This window comes from Euphorbia lathyris, chromosome 1, assembly GCF_963576675.1.
Source record: "Euphorbia lathyris chromosome 1, ddEupLath1.1, whole genome shotgun sequence".
In the NCBI taxonomy this organism is placed as follows: domain Eukaryota; kingdom Viridiplantae; phylum Streptophyta; class Magnoliopsida; order Malpighiales; family Euphorbiaceae; genus Euphorbia; species Euphorbia lathyris.
In genome coordinates this window covers 37,642,487-37,655,684 of record NC_088910.1, presented here as the reverse complement: position 1 = coordinate 37,655,684, position 13,198 = coordinate 37,642,487, and the positions used below count along the sequence as shown (strand labels likewise).

Below are 13,198 nucleotides of genomic sequence, written 5' to 3'. Positions count from 1 at the left end.
TTGAAGGTTGTACACCAAAGTGTGATTTAGGGTAAAGGTTGTGAAATTTACCCAACTTTGTGGCATCTGATTCTTTCCTTTTGTTATGATTGTTTTTGTTTGCTATATGTTGTCTCATACCGTTTCCCTTTCTTGCCTTTATATACAAATTATGTGTTTGATGTTCTGTTGCTTATTGAAAATGAATAAAGGTTAATTTTCATGTTCAACCGTTCAGAAATGACCACGAGTTAGAGTGTGTTATACATGTTTGATTAAATGCATGCAAGGAGTTTGTGATTTTTTTTTGTCCTATTTAAATTGCAATGTTAGAAAAATAGAAAACTTTGAAACATTTGTTCATCACCCACATCAAACATCATTTTCTAGACTCATGTTGAACGTTATTTGGTTATTTTTATTTTGCTTTTATGATTTGACATCAATATTTTATCAGAATTGAAAGAGAGAGAATCAGCTTCAAGCACCCTGGCAAGCCACTTTTGACTGCCACTTACAATCCAGAAGAGGGTGAATCTTAGAAGCCTGTTGTAATTTCATGGAGAGAAAGAACTATTGATTACGAGCTTGATTTGGAGAAATATGATAGAGATAATGGCACTTTAAATGGAAGTGGAAACAAGGTGCATCAAAATGCGCAGAAGCAGCACCCAAATAACAAAAAAACAGGTAATGAGGTCTCTTGGGTGATTTAATTTTTCTGCTCGTTTTTATTTTTGAACTGGCTGCTGATTCTATGATGTCTTCATATTTTTCTCCCCATTATTCTCAACTCAATCAAATTCTCTTCCTCTTCCAATGTCTATCTGGTGGGCTTCCTCACATGGGGTACGGGCAGGCTATTTTGTTTGTTTTCTTTGTTCTTTTCCTTTCTCTAGTGGTAAATCAGTGATTTAGATTATCTTCCATGAGAAAATGACATTTTTGGAATTTGCGGTATATGGCACCACTAGTTGTATAAATGGATGGAAATGTTGTACCTTCTGCAGCTGTACAGGCATCCAATTTTTTTCTTTTCCTCTCCCAGGTCTTTTCTTCTCCATCTTCTCTTAAATAGGGTCTTCTCTAAATTCTGATGGTGTTCCTTTGTTCCATAACTATTTTAGCCGCCTCATTTGCCTTTTAACCAACTGAGGCCGAAGAAGGGTGCAACCCATTGCTATATTGCGAGGAATATACATTATCACCAACAATTGACACAGATAAATCCTTTCTGGTCGGCTGCTGCTGGTTCTGCTTTATAATATGGGGCAAACGCCTGCAATGTGAATGTAGTGCCTTCTACTGAATTGCATCCTGGAAGAGGTGGAAACTCTATGCAAGATAAGGGGCAACATCTAGCCATCTTTTCAGGCCGCACTAGGAAGGAAATGTGTTCTCATACCAACATTATAGATGCAGCACAAAGAAAACAGATTTTACTTCTGCAACAATTACCCCAAGGGGCACCTAATAATATGTTGCTAAGTTTCTTTTGCCACATTGTTGTATTTTAAACATATGAACAATCTTAAGTGTTTTCTATAAGTTTTTGCTCCTCTTTTTCTTGAATTTAAGCATGTACCTACTTTTATTTTCCCATTAAAATTTAGTCAACAGCAGACACAACTTATTAAGGTTGTTATTTTTCCATTTAAAGCAATGCAAAAAGGAATGAAGAGTTGCAGACAAATAAACTCCAAGTTCTATGCAGGAGAAATTGTAAAAGAAATATTTGTTAAGTAATGAGATTCATTTTGAGTTGCAGAAAAATTGCAGGCAAATAAACTCCAAGTTCTTCCATTATCCTTTTCTAATTATCCTTTTCTAATTATCCATGTACTAAGTTTAATGTTTATTTTTTATTAAGATCAACAAAGTATTAATTAATTAGACTAATCTACTGTACTTTTATTTGAAACTAAAAACTTTGTCTTTTAATGTTAAATTCTTTTAAATATTTTTCTAATTCATTCTCACTTAATTACAGGATTATTTATATTAATATTAAATATATTTTAACTTTACACTTCATATTAGATTTCAACTTCAAGATCATTAATTTTGCTTCAAATTTCAACATCATCTCAAATTCAAGATTATTTAGGCTGGATCAGTTGAATTTTAAGATTGAGAAATAATCTTGATCTAACACAAATTTAAAATCACTTCATGAGAAAATTTAAATAATATGGACTAGACATTCCTATATTTGAATATATTATTTTAATTTTAATTTTAAAACATTAATATATTAGCATAATACACAAATAACCCCCTGAACTTGTCCAAATGTTACAACTGCCCCCTCCAACTTTCAATTGTAACAACTTACCCCTCAAACTTGTCCAATTGTAAAACATAACCCCTCAAACTTGTTCAATTGTAAAACAGAACCCCAAATTGCTGACACGGACTGCAATTAAAGAAACACGTGAAATACAAAAGCTGCAAACGCTCGTGGAATGTGATAATTAGATCTTTAGACCCCAAAAAATCAGTATTTAAGTAACCAAATCCTCAATTCTTCAACTTATTCTTCAACTTCTTCTTCTTCTTTTTGTTATTACTATTCGTTTTTTTAGTGATTTCTTGATTCAAAGTTTTGGGATATTATGTGAGTGAAAATGTATTTATGTGGAGAAATAGCTCCATTGAAGATTTCATAGCGTGATACGAATTCGGGGAAATATTTTACGGTTGCTTCAAGTACGGGGTAAAAAAATCCCAATTTGGGGTTATGTTTTACAATTGGACAAGTTTGATGGGTTATATTTTACAATTGGACAAGTTTGAGGGGTAAGTTATTACAATTGAAAGTTGAGGGGGGCAATTACAATATTTGGACAAATTCAGGGGGTTATTTATGTATTAGGCGTAATATATTTAAGTATATTATACTTAATTTTACTATATAAATATTGTTTGGATATCATAAAATTTTAATACATGTAACGTTATAATAAAAAAATATCATGTTTAACAAAAATATATATAAAAAAACCGTGCATTGTACGGGTCTAAAACTAGTGTATATAATAAAACCAATAAAATCCATAGGATTAATTTGTGGTATAGCCAAGGTATTCAATTGTCCCCTTTCTATTAAAAAAAAAAAAGAAAAAAAGAAAACCCAGTTGTTCTACACGTGGATTTCCTCAAAACAAAAATTGTCCCACATCGGATACATGGGCAAACCACATCCAAGGTAAGTGCTATATATAGTTTCAAGACCCATAGAATAATTTGCGTTCAAACAAGCGGTGAAAGCTGTAAAAATGGGCAAATAATTTTTTTTTTTTGTTTTCAGACCGGGGTCATACCGGTTACCGGTTGAACCATCGGTTTTCGGTTTGACTCCGGTTCTATCTGATTTGTTGCAAATGCAACAAACCAGTTGAGCTCGAATTGGTGATTTGGCCGGTTTTCGGTCGAACTGGTTGAATCAACCGGTCCGGTCTGAGTTTTATAACATTGGTAATATTGATCAAGACATTCAATCAAATTGTTCTTCATTCTTTCATTATATAGAATATCAGCCACGCTCAACAAATAAAAGAATAGAAAACAAAAATGAAGGGACAAAAAAGATAATTAGGAAAGAACTACCTCCTCGTTTTTTTTTTGAAAATAAGAGAAAAGGTCAAGATATAGCGCAATGAGTACTTGCCCTAACAATTGGGAGATTAGTGTCACCAACAACAAGGCAAACTTCAGGTGGTCGTAAATCAGATAAAGATTGAGGAGTTCTAAACTGATGAATGGCGGGAACGCCCTATTAAGGAGATGGAGCGGATGCAAAGTTATGAGAAGGCTAGCCCCCAAACAAGTAAAAAGAGTTGACTTTGCTGAATGGCCACTCGATGTTTACAGACCTCTGCTCTGGGCAGGACTTGAACCTGCGACCATTAGGTTAAAAGCCCAATGCTCTACCAACTGAGCTATACACCCCCAAAAAGATGTAGTAGTAAATAAGGATTGGTGCGGAAAAGAGGGCGGCCCCTCTTCTTCTCAAAAGGGGCTTGGGCTCTCGGCCTTACTCAACAAGCACCTTTCTTAGTAAGGTTGCTTCTTTCCACTCATTGAAGATTCTATCTAAAAAAGAAGGTCAACGGGGGATAAAAAACTGGCTCTTACTGACACCATCTACGAGAAGGTGAGGTCTCTTTCTTTCCAGACGCCATACGGTTCGGTTCGCCTTAAAGCCTTAAAGACGAATAAGGGGAGGAGCTGTTTTCTATGTAATTACGGTCTTTGTTTCAATTCTACTTTTTTCATCTCATATAGATGGAAAATCTTGCAAGTCCATTTCCCTTCGGAGAAGAGAATTCGAATCTCACTTTTTGACGAAACCCCGTGTTTTTGGCCGTAAAAGCAATTTCACTCGATAAAAGAAAATGGAAAGAAGACTTTTTACGTTTTCCCGTCTTTTTCGCCGTAAAGTGCATTTCCCTTCGGAGAAGAGAAATTTCAATGAAACTTTTTCATCTCATATAGCTGTCAAATCTGACTTTTTTCGACCTTTCCTTCGACGACTCAAACTAGGAGTGACCATTCTTTTATTGTAGTTGCCAGACGTGAGTGACCTTGCCGAGTCCGATAGGTTGCCCAATGGTGCGAGTCTTAGTTCGGTGTTCCCGGTCGACTGGAAGGAGAGGTAAGGAGTCAGACCAGTCTGACGGCAGGAACGGAGTCCGGGAGAGGTAGGTAGTTGCTTTACCGGGGAACTAGGAGTGGAAGTAGCTTTACTTTATAAAAACCCTATATTGCTGCGCTGAACACTTTTAAAATCCTTCTTCTTTTATTCCGTAAAATCACCAAAAAAAGCTAGATCAACTTGACGAAACCCCGTCTTTTTTGCATTAAATTAGCTAAAAAGAAAAAAAAATTCTATCTTATGTAATTCAATTTGTGGGACTGGCAAGCAAGACGCGAATAGAGCTGTCTTTCACAACAGGAGAGAATACTTCAATGAAGCAGACCTGCCACAGGTACATCCTAATGATTCGGTAGACACGATACGCTTAAAGGTAGCTGCTATATTGCTTGGTCTGGTTACGCTGTTCTTCGGGACGAGTACACCTGGTTGGACGCGGCACAAAGCTTCAACCCCTCAACAGCTGCTTCGCCGACATATCTATATATATATTATTATATATATTGGATCTTCCTCAAGGGCCTAGCGGGTAGGCTTACTCACTGGCTTTGACCTCAGATTCATTAAGAAAGTAGTTTACGTAACTGTCACAGCTCCAATGCGATAATCTTGTTAATCAGCAAAGTAGCTAGCCTAAATAAGGAGTTTACAATTGCTTGGGTAACTTCTTTATCCCTCCAGTACATGAAACGTCATGGAGATTGTGGAAAGTCTCGTTTTCTTTCTCATATTCTTGTTCCAGCAACAGGGTTTCATAAAACCTTTTTGGATTGCACGAATGAGGATTTTGCCAAAATAGAAGCAAAGTTAACGGAGGAAAAAGATGACTAAGCATGCTTTGTTGTCGTCTTCTTCCGCTCATCGTTGGCTAACATGTGCCGCGAGCACTGCTCTTGAGAGCAAGATACCCCAAGTGTGCAGTGTGTACGCCCAAGAAGGCTCATACGCCCATGCGTTGTTAGCCTATTGCCTCCGGTACGGTAATCAAAACAATTAGTCCGATCTAGCTGCAAAAGTCTTCACCTGGTTGTTCACTCCGACATGGACTCCAGAAAAAAAAATTGTTGATCGGCTGGAAAAGTCGTTCTTTCAGTCAAAAGTTGGATGCACTGTCTAGCCTATACTCTATTCTGGCACACACTTTCGGAATAGACTGAATCAGGTAGCAGTGACTTTTCTAGCAAGAGACTGTTACTGATCTGCCTCTCCTAACTGCTTGTACCGGTATTCTAATAGAATAGATATGCCAATCCAGTATAGAATAAGAAAGCTAGCCCGGCCCAAGCTTGACAAGAGGATTAGGACAGCTTTCAAAGGCTAGAGATGGACAAATGCCAAATGTCTTAGAGAAGGAGCTGTTCTCGCTGTGAACGAATGCGCTCCTAGTCTTTTAGCCACAGACGCTGTTACTTTTTCAACGAAAAATCCCGATAAAATGAAAAATTAGGCGGATCAAGGGGGCTATATGACGCCTTGTAAAATAGAGAGTACCACCGGAAGGGAAACGTCATCCCCCACAACATGCCAAAACTTCTGATAGAAAAGAGCAGGTAGATCGTCTAGGCCTGAAGCCTTTGTTGGACCCATCTGCTTAAGTGCATGACTAATCCCCGCCAAAGTAAAGGGCCGAGACAGCTTATCGTTCATCTCCTCTTCTGCACATTACCAAAGGTGTCTTCAGTCCACATTTGGAGACTACCAAGACAAGCTTTCAGCCGCGCTGTAACTTCTAGGCCACATGACCCTTCCCATGAATTCTCAATAACCCCTCCCTCCGCAGGAGTCCATGTCGACTTAAAGAATGGATAAACTTTATTTCTACTCCATAGGAGTAAACATATAAAGAGGAGAGTTAAAATACTTTTGCATATTAATTAATTTTTTTTTTATTTTTTTCTTAATGAAGTATTAAGTCTATAAATTAATTTTAGTTAAATAGAATTAAATCGCAATTATAACCACTCAGTAAAAAAAACGTTTTATAATTAATATGTGAAATTAATTCTATTAATTAGAATCATTATGCTTAACATTTTAGAATTTAAAGAGATTCAAATAATAATATTTTTTAATTAATATTTTCCAACAATTTGTTCTATGATCATGTTTTATTTTATCTGTTAAAAACTCTTGAAATTTTAACAATTTTGTACAAACCACAATATACACTACAAAAAATATGAGTTTCAGATATGAATGGTTAGGGACAATTTATAATTTTTGACCTTAATTATATTTTTAAAATTAATATAGGAGACAACCATATTTATTGTCTCCAATTATTTTTTAATTTATATTAGGGGACGAATTCAATTAATAAACATTAAATACATTTTTAGATTTAAAATTAATTAATTAGAGGGGACAAATTTGGCATATGGGTATTTGCTTCTTTCTTTTTTATCTCCTAAATGTTGTAGTCGTTTATCCGTACAAGAGGCGGAGGCATCCAAGCCATCGGCGCCATGGCTGCCGCCCCCAAGCTCCGCCCCCTAATGATGTGCACCAGCCCCCAAGCTCGAATTCCTTTATCTTCTGAATCGAAATTCAAGCATCGGATAGAGAATTCAATTTGGCGAATTGAAACACAACTAAGAGTGAGGGTTTGTCAATTGGATCGAAGCAAACAGCCGAACAGAAGACAGAGGGATGGAGGGTCATAGTTGCGTTCCTTCAACAGAAAAACACTAGAGAAAGGCAATAAGATAAGTCTTTTTCTTCCTTTAGGTTAGCCCTAAATTCGGCAATTAAATCATCTATTGTAAACATGTAGTAGTAGTAGGTTTAATAAGAATCAATGCTCATATTCTCTGTTCTTTATTGTTATTCCTGTGTTTGGTACTTTAGTTATCCCAAAGTAACAGGAACTTACAGATTTGAAGGTTTTCTTTGGTTTATTAAATTAATCTAGGTTACTTGGACCACTTTGAAAAACTAATTAGTTAATAGTTATTATCAGGAAATTCTTACTCATCTTTACTTTGTCATTGAGAAGTTTGTGATGGACTCAACTCTACTTTGTAGGGATTTGAATTGCTGGTTATCCTATATTTTCAATCTTGTCTGAAAGCTCTTATCTAGTTGTCCTACTACAGTAGCAGAGGGATCTGAACTGACACTATTGTTATTTTTTTGTTAATTTGCTTTTGGTGAGACAGGGTGAAATTGCTTGATATGCATGACTTGAGAATTACACATTATCTTTAGTTTCTACATTATTGTAGTTGGTCTGAACGCACATGAGGTACATATCTTTTAGAGCAAACCATGTATAAATTAGTTTTAGAGTACTTTCAGTAAGTGGCGGAGGCATCCTGAAGCTCGGGGGCCTGACGTCCCCAGCCCCGGTGCCTCCCCTGAGTAGTGTGGTATAGGGCTGCCTCCCCCCACCTAAATGCTGGCGAGAACAATGTTGTAATTTGGTGAATGTTTCATATAAAACTTCAAAAATAGCCCTTATGTTCTGGATACTACAATGAGAGATAATGGAGCAGCCAGCCAAATCTAGAGTTCAAACATTATGGCTCTCCGATTTTAGAAGAGGTGAAGCCTTGTATCAGCACCAAGCTCAATAAAAGGCCCCATGAATTAGCACAAAATACCTCTCTGCCCCTGCTGCAACTTATTTTTGCAAGCTACCTTGTTGGATAATAATCTTTCCAATTTGAAAATGAAAAGTCTTGTTTGGACAGTGGTTATTTTCAGGGATGGGAAATTAAAAAATGGAAATTATGGGAGCTTTTCTAGTTTTTGTAAGAATAAAAATGGGTTGAAGATTACCTTTGTAATCACTTAGTTCCTTACCACTTGTAACAATTTAGAATATAAAGAAACTTTTGTTTTATCTTGGTCAAAATCTATTATTTTTTGTTTTAGAAAAAGATATTCAAATCATTTTTATGTTTATATATATATATATATATATATATATATATATATATATATAAAGCACTCAACAATATCTCTATTGGCTTGCAAAACCTATATTACATGGACACTCTTTAATTGCATTTCCGCATGTCATGTCCGTGTCTATTTTCATTTGAAGGCTATTGTAAGAGGGTTATGTTTTAGCAATAATGTTTTCCGTGGCAATTTTTGAGTCTGTAACCGTGCAACATAGTGCAAAACCAATTGCAAGTCAATTTAAAAAATTTGCGAGACATAAAAAAAAATTACGGCTAACATGTTTCAATGATTTTATTGGATTTCTTAACTTTTTCAAATTTCCAGTGTACCTCTTATGCAATTTGGTCTATTTTTCGTATTAACATGATTTTATTGGAGTTTGTTTTATTCTTGGTACTTTATATATGTTAAAACTTTTCACATTTTTATGTGTGTAGTTTTGCAAGAACATTGTGTTGGCTGGTATTGGTAGTTTGACTATGTTGGATGGCCGGGCTGTCACTGAAGATGCATTATCTGCTAATTTTTGGCCCTTCTATACTATGTACTCATGCCTTCTAAACTGTTTATGTTGAACATTATGGTCTTAACAAAGTGTTGCTTGCAAAGTTGTTGATGTGTTTTCCTTTCAGATTTAGAAGTTCATTTGTTTGTTAATATATGGCACCTAATTTGAAACATTGATCAAATTCCAATTATAGGTGATTTGTCAAGATTTTGGTGTAGATTTTGAAACACGGGGCAAGAGCTAAAAAAGGAAAACAACAAGGTTACCATTCTATTCTTTATATCTGTAGCTCCAAAATTGCTATGTCCATCATCCTGTTTATTTGTATCATCCATTTGAGTGCTGAATTGCAGAGTTGAGTTAGAACAATGCAGGCATACAGACAACTTACATATTTCTTGCATTTTAAATTGAGAATCAGTTCCTTTTTTAGGTAGCTAATTTTGGGCTTGCCAGACTCAATGCAAGAAAGGGTGTCCTATAATTGTGTTGAATTTTGAAGAATAATAGGAATATGTGGCATCTTGTATTATACATTGGAGCAATGTGTGGATGCTACATGCTTGGATGCAAGAAAATGCATAATACTTTTGTTCTTAAGGTAGTAATAACACATTTTCTAATACTCTTTGTGTATAGTGTGTCTAAAATCGCGTTCACGTTTCTTAATTAGCTATTGAAGACGCAATCTGCCTCCTTGCCAATATTCTTCCTTTTAATATTTGCAATTCCTTATATATGAAGTGGTCTCTGGTGGTACTCTTTAGAAGCCTGTGGGGCTCTTTGGAAATAGTGGGTCTGAGATTCCTCTTAATGATTTAAAGAAATTGGAGACACTCTTTTACAAGCTTAGTTTCTTCCTTCATATATTGGACTAATATACTTTTTTTGATTTTATGCTCTCATTCTCTTAATCTCAGTTCAGTTTTGTCTTTTCCTCAGAGTAAGTAGACTATAAAGCTTTCCTTTTGGATTCTGTATTGAACATTATTGTTCTGTTCATTTTAAACTTTCTCAATTTGGTTGTTGTACAAAATAGGGGCAGCAAGCAAATTCATTTTCTTAGTGTATTGGATGTTTAAGTAGAATGGTTCAATTGAAGTACTTGTCCTTCTACCATAAATCCAAGAAGACTTCTGCTCTCGTTTTGCTAAATTGATTTTTCACTGACTTCTTACTCCTTTTTGCTTTAGAATTTGAAAAATGGTCATGCAATTCTCTCAAATCAGGTTTAACATGGGGCCTGGGGGCCTTCAACACCCTGAGGATAGTAATGGTTTGTCTTAGTAATAGTAATGGTTTCAGTTCACAAAGCAAGAATATGAAGAAATTTGATAAGTTCAACTTTTAATGGCATTTTTTATTAAGTTGCTTTTGATTAATGGCAAATAGTTTAGCTTTTAAGAGATAATGAGGATAGCTATTTTGCTTTTGTTGTAAGTTTCCCAAGGTTTTCAATTTCTCTGTTCTTTTTTTTTCTTGGAAAGAGAACATTTTGTCATGGTAATTTCTAAAAACATTTAGGTCTCTTTTGGAGCCTGGACTACCATATTAGTTTATTTATCTTGACAATGCATGAATTTGAAATCTTGGTCCAGAGAATCTAAACTCATGGTATCTGTGTCAGGAAGTGTACATAAATGTCTGGGGTTCCTTTGCTATTGCCTCATAATGTTATATATAGTTGGTTATTATCATCCTTAGAGAAGTAATTTCATAAATCTAATATGCCTAAGAAATTTATTTTTGTTGATGTTTGAGCATGAATTGACTATTTTGTGGTCTCTTGACATTTCATTTTTCACCTTGCAGGAATCAGACTAACAGGTTCAAGTGTGGTTAGAACAGTTTTTGCTGCATCAGTTGTAGCCTTGCATGAAAATTTTGTCAGGTAACAGATTGGAAATGTGAAAGTATAAAAAGACTGATTTGTTCCCATGGAAAATGAATCAAACAAGGCAATTGCTTGTAGTATATAGATTAATTCTATCGTATGATTGTTTATTTCTTGATCATTTTTGTTGATAAGGTGGGTTGCCTCAAATTCATTTATTCTATTAGCTTCCATTTTCATTGGCATAGAAATCAGGGTAATAAGTTGAATCAGCCACATTTATATTTTATAAGCATTCTTCTTCTTTGGTTTCGTCATCTTAATATTATTGGTATTCGTTTCTTCTATGTCTTCATACTTGTTACTAATGTATAATCATTTCAACTTTTTTGTCATTAGTTTTGAAGAAAATGCTTATTTCTTTTTTTCCCTTTGCACTTAGTTCTTTCTTTTGAAAAAATCTTCAGGTTTCTGTTCCTGATTGAAGTTTAGTGATGTTGGACAAGTACCTGGATCAACTTGGCATATCAGCAGTTTATGACACATAATCATACTGCAGACAATCGCTAATTGAGGCTTACCAAATTAAGACTACTGTCCTTAAGAACGTGGACGACAATCGTCCTTAAAAACGTAAAATGTGGACGACAGTCGTCCTTATAAACGGGGATGAGATGTCGTCCCTACGAATAGGGACGACAGTCGTCCCTAAGAATAGGGACAACAGATGAAGTCGTCCCTAAGAATAGGGATAACATGTCGTCCCTATGAATGGGGACGACAATCGTCCCTCTCAATGGGGACGACAGTCGTCCCTAAGAATGGGGACGACAGTCGTCCCTTTAAATGGGGACGACAGTCGTCCCTTTAAATGGGGACGACATCATTTTTTTTGTCCCCTATAGAATCAAGGACGGAGGAAACAAGGACAAAAAATGAGGACGAAAAACTTGTCCCTTAAAATATAGGGGACGAATTTTTATGGTTTTGGGGACGATTTTTGTCGTCCCCGAAAGTCCTTTTTTTTGTAGTGATAATAGTTGAAAACTATATAAGCCAATGTTGCAAAGCAATTATCTCAATATCTCATAATTAATATACATTTTTAGAATTTTGAGCATTAAAATTTATTTTTATTTTCCTTCATTTTGAATTCGTATCTAGCATAATCCAAATTCTTCAAGAATAAACATCTTATCAAGTGTATTAGACGCTTACAATCTCTTTGTCTAGAAAACTGAGAAAAAAAATACCTTCTTGATAATAATAATAATAATAATGATGATATAACATAATTTATAATTGAAATAAACTTCATTTTCAATATGTCTCTAACTTCAATGAACAACTATTGTGTGAAACTTTATATCTATTTGTACCAAAATGAATAAAAATAAAAAATATAATCCATAGCAGTTAGATAAACTCAAACTAAAAAATGAGTGGATTTCAACAGGTTCCGAATTAGAAAAATTAATCTAACTTCAATTAAAGCTAACAATTGAGTTCATATAAAGCCGAAAATCTAAATTTTGTTAACAATCGAAACGATAACGCCTAGTAGCATATACTAAAAAAGAATGCAAATATACAAAATCTTTAATTTAGTCATTTTGAAAAAAAAAAAACAAATAAAAAAAGAAAATATGGATAAGGTAGCGAGAGGTATGGAACCTAGGTAACGACAGAAATGAAATTTCATCTCTAAAAGATGAAACTATAACATCTATTGTTTAATAGAAATAAATCAACACAATTGAGAACAAAAATAACTACAACATATGAAAAAAACGAATAATTACCTTGAGAAACGTAATAATTTCTTGTAATTTTTGACACCTTTAGGTTTCCCGATTTTAGTTGTCCATGCATCTTCTATTTCTATCGGATTTCTTCTATTGGAGATATCGGTTTGGAAAAAAAAAGACAAATAAAAAAGAAAACATGGATAAGGTAGCGAGAGGTATAGAACCTGGGTAACGGCAGAAATAGATCTGAAAAATGAAACTATAACAACTATTGTTTAATAAAAATAAAACAACGACACAATTGAGAACAAAATAACTACAACATATGAAAAAAATCGAATAATTACCTTCAAAAATATAATACTGTCTATAATGGCCAATGAATATAATGATGGAATGCTATCTATCATGCTTTATATAGAAATTTATTTGTGACTTTTGATTTTCCTTTACTTTGTGTTTTTTCATATTCCTGTAACTCTTACTGTCTTTTATTATTTTATTTTAATTAATAGGGTAATAATTGTTTAATATATTATAAATATTAATTTGTTATTTTTAAT

General features: G+C 34.5%; 1 long non-coding RNA gene across 3 annotated transcripts; it reads left to right on the top strand.

Moving 5' to 3' along the window:
• The first annotated feature begins 7,012 nt into the window (after positions 1–7,012).
• Positions 7,013–11,968, top strand: LOC136228449 (uncharacterized). 3 transcript variants are annotated; one of them, XR_010688723.1, is made up of 4 exons: positions 7,036–9,314; positions 9,487–9,654; positions 10,866–10,944; positions 11,355–11,968. It is a non-coding gene; the product is annotated as an uncharacterized lncRNA (long non-coding RNA). The 3 variants fall into 3 exon arrangements; XR_010688722.1 differs by lacking the exon at positions 9,487–9,654 and having other exon boundaries at positions 7,037–9,314; XR_010688721.1 differs by lacking the exons at positions 9,487–9,654; positions 11,355–11,968 and having other exon boundaries at positions 7,013–9,314; positions 10,866–11,190.
• Positions 11,969–13,198: the final 1,230 nt, after the last annotated feature.